The following is a 7394-nucleotide window of genomic DNA, read 5'->3' on the forward strand; positions in this document are numbered from 1 at the left end:
ACAAGAATCGCATTCAGAGTCACAAACCCCCCCCCAAAAAACGACGACAAAAATCAACTTTACATTTTCAAAGGTATTTTATGAGGGGAAAAAAAGGTGTTTGGCTGTCGAGGTGTGTTTGTGTATCTGAGATTCAACCGCTTCCCCCCAACACCCGCCTACCCGTGTTTATATTTGGTGATGCCCTGTTTATCTTTCCTCTGGTCTTCCTCTCACTTTGATTTTCCCTCCCTGATGCCCCTCTAACCGTGTTTGTGAAGTTCAACTCTTGTAAACCAACTTTTTTCATCACCAATATTGTCTCAGTTCTTCCATGATTATTTATATTTTCATTATCTCTTGTAAAGGTTTGAAAGTATATATATTGTTTTCTTTCTATGTGATCCCTTACCCCTCCCCCCTCATCCACCCCCCCCAACCCCTGTCCCTCCATTCCTCACCCCCCCACCTTCTCCCTCTATCAACCTCCTTCAGGATACAGGGCACGTAGGAGGAAGATTTAGAGATGAAGACAAACGATCCTTTCCACAAACATATCCTTCAGATTAAGGAACGACAACACACACACACACACACACACACACACACACACACACACACACACACACACACACACACACACACACACACACACACACACACACACACACACACACACACACACACACACACACACACACACACACACACACAACACACACACACACACACACACACACACACACACACACACACACACACACACACACACACACACACACACACACACACACACACACACACACACACACACACACACACACACACACACACACACACACACACACACACACACACACACACACACACACACACACACACACACACACACACACACACACACACACACACACACACACACACACACACACACACACACACACACACACACACACACACACACACACACACACACACACACACACACACACACACACACACACACACACACACACACACACACACACACACACACACACACACACACACACACACACACACACACACATATAAATAACATAAATAACATAAATCACAGCCACACAAATACCTCTATATCTTCGTCAACAAGATATTAAACACAAGTGACCTGACCTCAAGAAAGGGGGTCACAAACTTAGGTCATAAGGGTGAGTTACGGACGAGTATAGGTCAAGCACCATGTTGTCAATATGGTCAAAGTACAGGTAAGAATGGGTCCTTTTACCTGTGTGTGTGTGTGGTTTAATTTCCTGATAAATTCTCTCGGGGTCTTGAATACAGACTTCTAAGTTGTTATTATTATTATTATTATTATTATTATTATTATTATTATTATTATTATTGTTATTATTGTTATTGTTGTTGTTGTTGTTGTTGTTGTTGTTTTAATTATCTTTATTTATTCATTCATTCATTTATTTACTTTTTAAACATCCTGGACACTAATCATAACCCGAGCTAACCTAATCTAACCTAACCTAACCTAACCTAACCTAACCATACCATTCCAGGAAACTCATCTGGGAAAAAGTCACTTCTCATCCGGCACAAAAGTTGATATATTATTACCGGTTGATCGTTATTGCCCCGCCGGAGAGAACATAACCCCGCCTTATGAGATCAAGTTATTTACGGCTGCGGCTCTATTCTGTAGTTTGATTTATATATTTTTTTTAGGTACTAGTGGTCTCTCTCTCTCTCTCTCTCTCTCTCTCTCTCTCTCTCTTCTCTCTCTCCTCTCCCTTGCCCCCGTTTACTCTCTCCCTCATTCACACCTCCTCCCTCACCCCGTCTCTCCCTCTTCATAAATCCCTCATATTACTTCCACACACACACACACACACACACACACACACACACACACACACACACACACACACACATCATCAGTCTGTCTCTCTTGTCATCAGTTCTTTTCAGTTTCCGTATATATATATATATTTTTTTTTTACCAGTAATTAAAGTTTATATATTTTTACGTAAGTATTATTGAATTACTTTTATGTATTTTATGCTACGGTAAATAACTAGTAATTATTATATGTGATTTTATGTGTTATTGTATGTGGTTTTATGTATTAGATAGTTAAGGAGGAGGTGGTTGATTGAGGCAGGTAAGGTAAGGTCGTACAGGTGGGGTCAATGGTCGTATTTCAGGTCAACCATGAGATCTCCACTGCCTCTTGTTATGTTATCTTATCGAGGTTGGTTAGGTTAGGTTAGGTTGGGTTGGCTTAGGTTGGGTCAGCTCAGGTCATGTCAGGCCGGGTTAGGTTATCTCAGGCTATCTCAGGTTATCTCAGCTGTTTAGTGATGGAGGGAGTAACTTCTTGACCCGTGGGAGGAAGAGAGAGGAGGGAGGGAGGAGGGGAAGTTTGTGAGAAGTTTTGCCTCGTGTGTGTGGAAGTTCTTGTTATTATGACCCAGAGAAGTGAATTACCTTCTTTTGTCCCGGGTCATTGATCGTTAAAGACTGAAGCGAAAACAAAATTCTTATCTTATCATTTAGAGTTAAAAAGAGATAAGTCAAACATCTGCTGAATAAAATAGTTTGCAGTTAGCTAAATAAAATTATGAAAATAGCGTCCCGGTAATGAAGGAATTAATAATATGACACAAAACTTCAACATACATCATTTAAAATGGTAAAGGATAAAATAGTAAATATTATCTAATTAAAAAATATATTTGTTTATGATTTATGGAAAAGGATTATACCAGAATGATAACTAATTTAGGAAGAATGGACACTAGACAACTAACCTAACCTGACCTGACCTGACCTGACTAGTTTAGGAAGAACAGTCATTAATCTCTGTCTACTACAGCAATACGTTACAGGTAATTCTTAGATAAATTTCCACATTTGTTTTGAGAAATTTTTATCTCTCTCAAGTCCCTCTGGGGGGTTGAGACACACACACACACACACACACACACACACACACACACACACACACACACACACACACACACACACAGGTATCCACGGTCAATAAATATATTATAAATTATCTATAACACCGTGACCCCTGACCCCAAGGAGGAAATATTTCTCAAAGACATTCCTCAAAGATATTCCTCAAAGATATTCCTCAATGGTAATAATGTATAGAGATAAAGAGTCACATTATATACCAGACCCGAGTCTCTAATGGAAACAATAATTCTCAATAATTCTGGGTTGGTAGGTGGAGGAGGAGGAGGTGGAGAGGAAGAAAGGGAGGGGAAGGAGAAAGAGGAGGAAATGGAATAGGAAATAGAAGAGGAGGAGGAACAGGAGAGGGAGAAGAGGAGGAGGAGAGGCAGCAGTAGAAAGGTGGGGGTGAGTTATATGAATAGATGTGGGTCCCTCATGTTAACTCTGTTCTTTTCCTTTGAGAGAAAATTTATAATTAATCTCTCTCTCTCCCTCTCTCTCTCTCTCTCTCTCTCTCTCTCTCTCTCTCTCTCTCTCTCTCGAAGAACAGACCAAGTTAAACGATTTTGACGATTTATAAAGAGTCATCGGCTCGTTGTTCGCCCTAACGAGAGGCAGCATCATTAACTTAAAACCCATCGTCCGTCTGGCTGTTTATCTGTGACCCCACCATCGTTAATCTGTCGTGACCTGCTGTAGAAAGACGGTCACATGTCTACACCTGACCCACATAGTGTTTCAGAAACCTTGTAAGACGGTCACCTTTCTACTTAACAAGCTTCAGGAAACCTTCAAAATAGTTTAATTAAATACAGGTGTGTAACATTAGAGAGAAGGAGGAATTAATTAACCTGTAGGTGTACAAGGTGTGAATGACCTTGAATGATAGTACCAACGACCTTAAAGTCTTCTGTGTTAGTGGTGACGATAACTACTGTATATACATGTTCAAGTAGTCATACATACATACATACATACATACATACATACATACATACACACATAGATTTAATCCTTTTATAATGTACACACACACACACACACACACACACACACACACACACACACACACACACACACACGAGCCAGGAGAATGACAGCACCAGGACTAACGTGAGGCAGGAGAGAGAGAGAGGAGAGAGAGAGAGAGAGAGAGAGAGAGAGAGAGAGAGAGCAGTAGCATCAAAGCAAAATACATGCTAATGAACATTCCTTAGGCAGAGTTACGTCGAAAACTTTATGTAAGAATAAAAGTTTCCTCACAGGGATGGTATGTGGTGGTGAAGGGGGGGGGTTGTAGGTAAAAGAGGCATCTGCAAGGAGGTGGAAGGGGAAGAAGGAGGGTAGGAGGAGGGGGAGGAAGAGAAGGAGGGGGTTGTAGGTAAAGAGGAAGACTCATAAGGAGGTGGAAGGGGTAAGAGAAGGAGGGGGGGAAGGAGGAGGAAGAGAAGGAGGGGGTTGTAGGTTAGTTAGGGTTAGGTTAAGGTTAGGAAAATATTGAAGACCAAAGTTGCCTGACAGACAGATACAGATAGACAGACAGACAGACAGACAGACAGACACACAGACAGATAGACAGACAGACAGACAGACAGACAGACAGACAGACAGACAGACAGATAGACAGACAGACACACAGACAGACAGACAGATAGACAGACAGACACACAGACAGATAGACAGACAGACAGACAGACAGATAGATAGACAGACAGACACATAGACAGACAGATAGACAGACAGACAGATAGACACAGACATACAGACAGCCGTACACTCACCTGACCGTGAACGTGTTAGTCATGGGGGTTAAACCTTTAATACAGCACCAACTGAGAGGCAATCAGCTTCCCGAGGTATTGAGCTCCCGTCCGTACCGTAATGAAAGGATTATATAACCTACGCCAGACGAACCTTCGCTCGTATACAGGCAGTAGTGGCCACCGTCAGGATATTATGTCCTTTCGTCTCCCTTTCTTTTTTTCTTTTTTCTTTTTTCTTTCTTTCTTTCTTTCTTTCTTTCTTTCTTATCCATCACCTGTTGTTATTTTGTTTTGTTTTTGCTTACTTGTGTGTTTTGTATTGGTCATTCTCTCCCTCCCCTCCTTCCCCTCCTCCCTCCTTGCCTCCCTCCCTCCCTCCCTTCCTCCTTCCCTCCCTCCTTCCCCTCCTCCTCCTTCCTCCTTCTTCCTTCCTTCCCTCCTCCTTCCTCTTCCCTCCCTTCCTCCCTCCTCCCTCCTTCCTTCCTTCCCTCTTCTCCCCTCCTTCCCTCCCCTCCCTCCTTTCCCCTCCTCCTTCCTTCCCCTCCCTCTCTCTCCCTCCTTCCCCTCTCTCCTCCTTCCCCTCCCTCTCCCTCCTTCCTCCTCTTCCCCCTCCCTCCTTCCCTCTCTCCTTCCCTCCTTCCCTCCCTCCCCATCACCACACCAGCCGCCCATGTTATCAACTGTGGCAGATTAAAGCAGAAGGATTTGGTAATTGTTCGATCTGTTTTTCACATGATGATTTACGATACATTAGTGAGGTTGGTCTTTTCTTTCTTTCTTTCTTTCTTTCTTTCTTTCTTTCTTTCTTTCTTTGGCTGTCTGTCTGTCTGAGATAATGAATAATGCAAGACTGACAGGGAAGAGAGAGAGAGAGAGAGAGAGAGAGAAAGAGAGAGAGAGAGAGAGAGAAGATAGGTAGATAGATAGACTACTACTACTACTACTGCTACTACTACTACTACTCTGGCAGTCGTCCAACATATAGGTAAACAAACAGGTAAGTAAATCATCAAGACCGCGACCCAAAATAATCTCTCAGCAAGTTAATGAAGGGAAGGTATTCGACTCTCTATGATAAACGACCCGAACTTAGGGTGAATAGGGGGGGGGGTTTATATGGTATCTGGATCTGCGTTTATTCTTGGTGTCTTTCTCTTCATCCTACTTCTCTTCCCTCTTCCTTCTTTTTCTTTACATCCTAATTCTCTTTCTCCTCCTCCTCTTTCTCCCTGCTCCCTCTGCTTCCCTTTACTTCTTTTCCTTCCCCTCCTCCTACGTCTCCTTATTACCTCCTCCTCCTCCACCACCCACCACAAAGAACAGCTTATGGTTGAGAGAGAGAGAGAGAGAGAGAGAGAGAGAGAATATAATGACTGGGAGAGAAGCTGAGCAGGCGAGAGTTGTGGAACACTTTAAAACACGATTCAGTCCACGGGAAGTAAAAGCCTCTCTTTGTATTTTAGGTTAATTACAATCTAGCTGTGAGCTGTGATTTCATTTTTATTATTATTATTATTATTATTATTATTATTATTATTATTATTATTATTATTATTATTATTTTTTTTTTATTATTATTATTACCACCACCAACACGTTATTTCCCATCAGAGGAGATCACCTTTAATCTAAACTTGTTGTGGTAATGAAGAAGACAGGTGAGGCTACCTGAGGCCCTCACCTGCTGTATAATTACCTGATTGCCTCAGGTCATCAGCTGTGTTGTGATTAACTGGATGACTGAGATAGGTTCATGACCAAGATACCTCATCAGCTGTTGGTCTATTTACTAGGCTGGTAACGAGACACCCAGGACCCCTTTCCTATCCCCAGGTCATCAGGTGAGGGATAATTAATGCCCCTAGGTCATCAAGTGGTGGATAATTACCCTCCCCAGGTCATCAGATGGTGGCTAATTATACTCCATTCCTTCCATCCTTGCTTCCTCCCACCCTTCCTTCCTTCCTTCTGCCTCGTGTTGTTATGCTGTCTCCTCAGGTGTTCCCCCAATACCTTTGTTTTAGAGTAATTAGTGCCAGGTAGTTTTTTTAAGGTTAGAGGAGTCGCTGGTCCATTTCCTCCCTCTAGTGTTTACATTCTTGTTTGGTGACTGTTTACATGTGTGTGTGTGTGTGTGTGTGTGTGTGTGTGTGTGTGTGTGTCTGTCTACGCTGTGTGGGGATATCTTAGACTCTAGGGTATCCCCACACAGCGTAGATTGAAGTCATTGGCAACACCTGCGACAGATTGGTCTTGATACACCCTTAATATATTTTCTCTTTTAAGTCCTGCAAGGGGAGGAAGCGAGGTGGGGGAGGGGGCAGGGAGGTGGGGAGGGAGGGAGGGAAGGTGATGTGGATTGGTGGTTGGAGGAAAGTGAGGGGGGAGGAGAAGGGGAGGGAGAGGAGACATGAAGGGGTGGGGGAGGTTAAGGGGGGTAGAGGGGGGAGGCAGCTTGGGAACAATGGCCGTGCACACGTTGATAAGACTGAAGATTTTCCTGATGACGTTGATTCTGTTGATTCGACAGGAACTCCGCTGATAAAGTGTGTGTGTGTGTGTGTGTGTTTTCAGAGTGTCAGAATGTGTCAAGAGTGCCATAAAAGTCGTCAAGAGTGCCATAAGGTGTCAGGAAAGAGTAATTCCATTGTTGACACATCGTCTACATGATATTGAACTGAGGATATTAA

The sequence above is a fragment of the Homarus americanus genome, unplaced genomic scaffold, assembly GCF_018991925.1.
Source record: "Homarus americanus isolate GMGI-L3 unplaced genomic scaffold, GMGI_Hamer_2.0 scaffold32871, whole genome shotgun sequence".
NCBI classification, from domain to species: Eukaryota; Metazoa; Arthropoda; class Malacostraca; order Decapoda; family Nephropidae; genus Homarus; species Homarus americanus.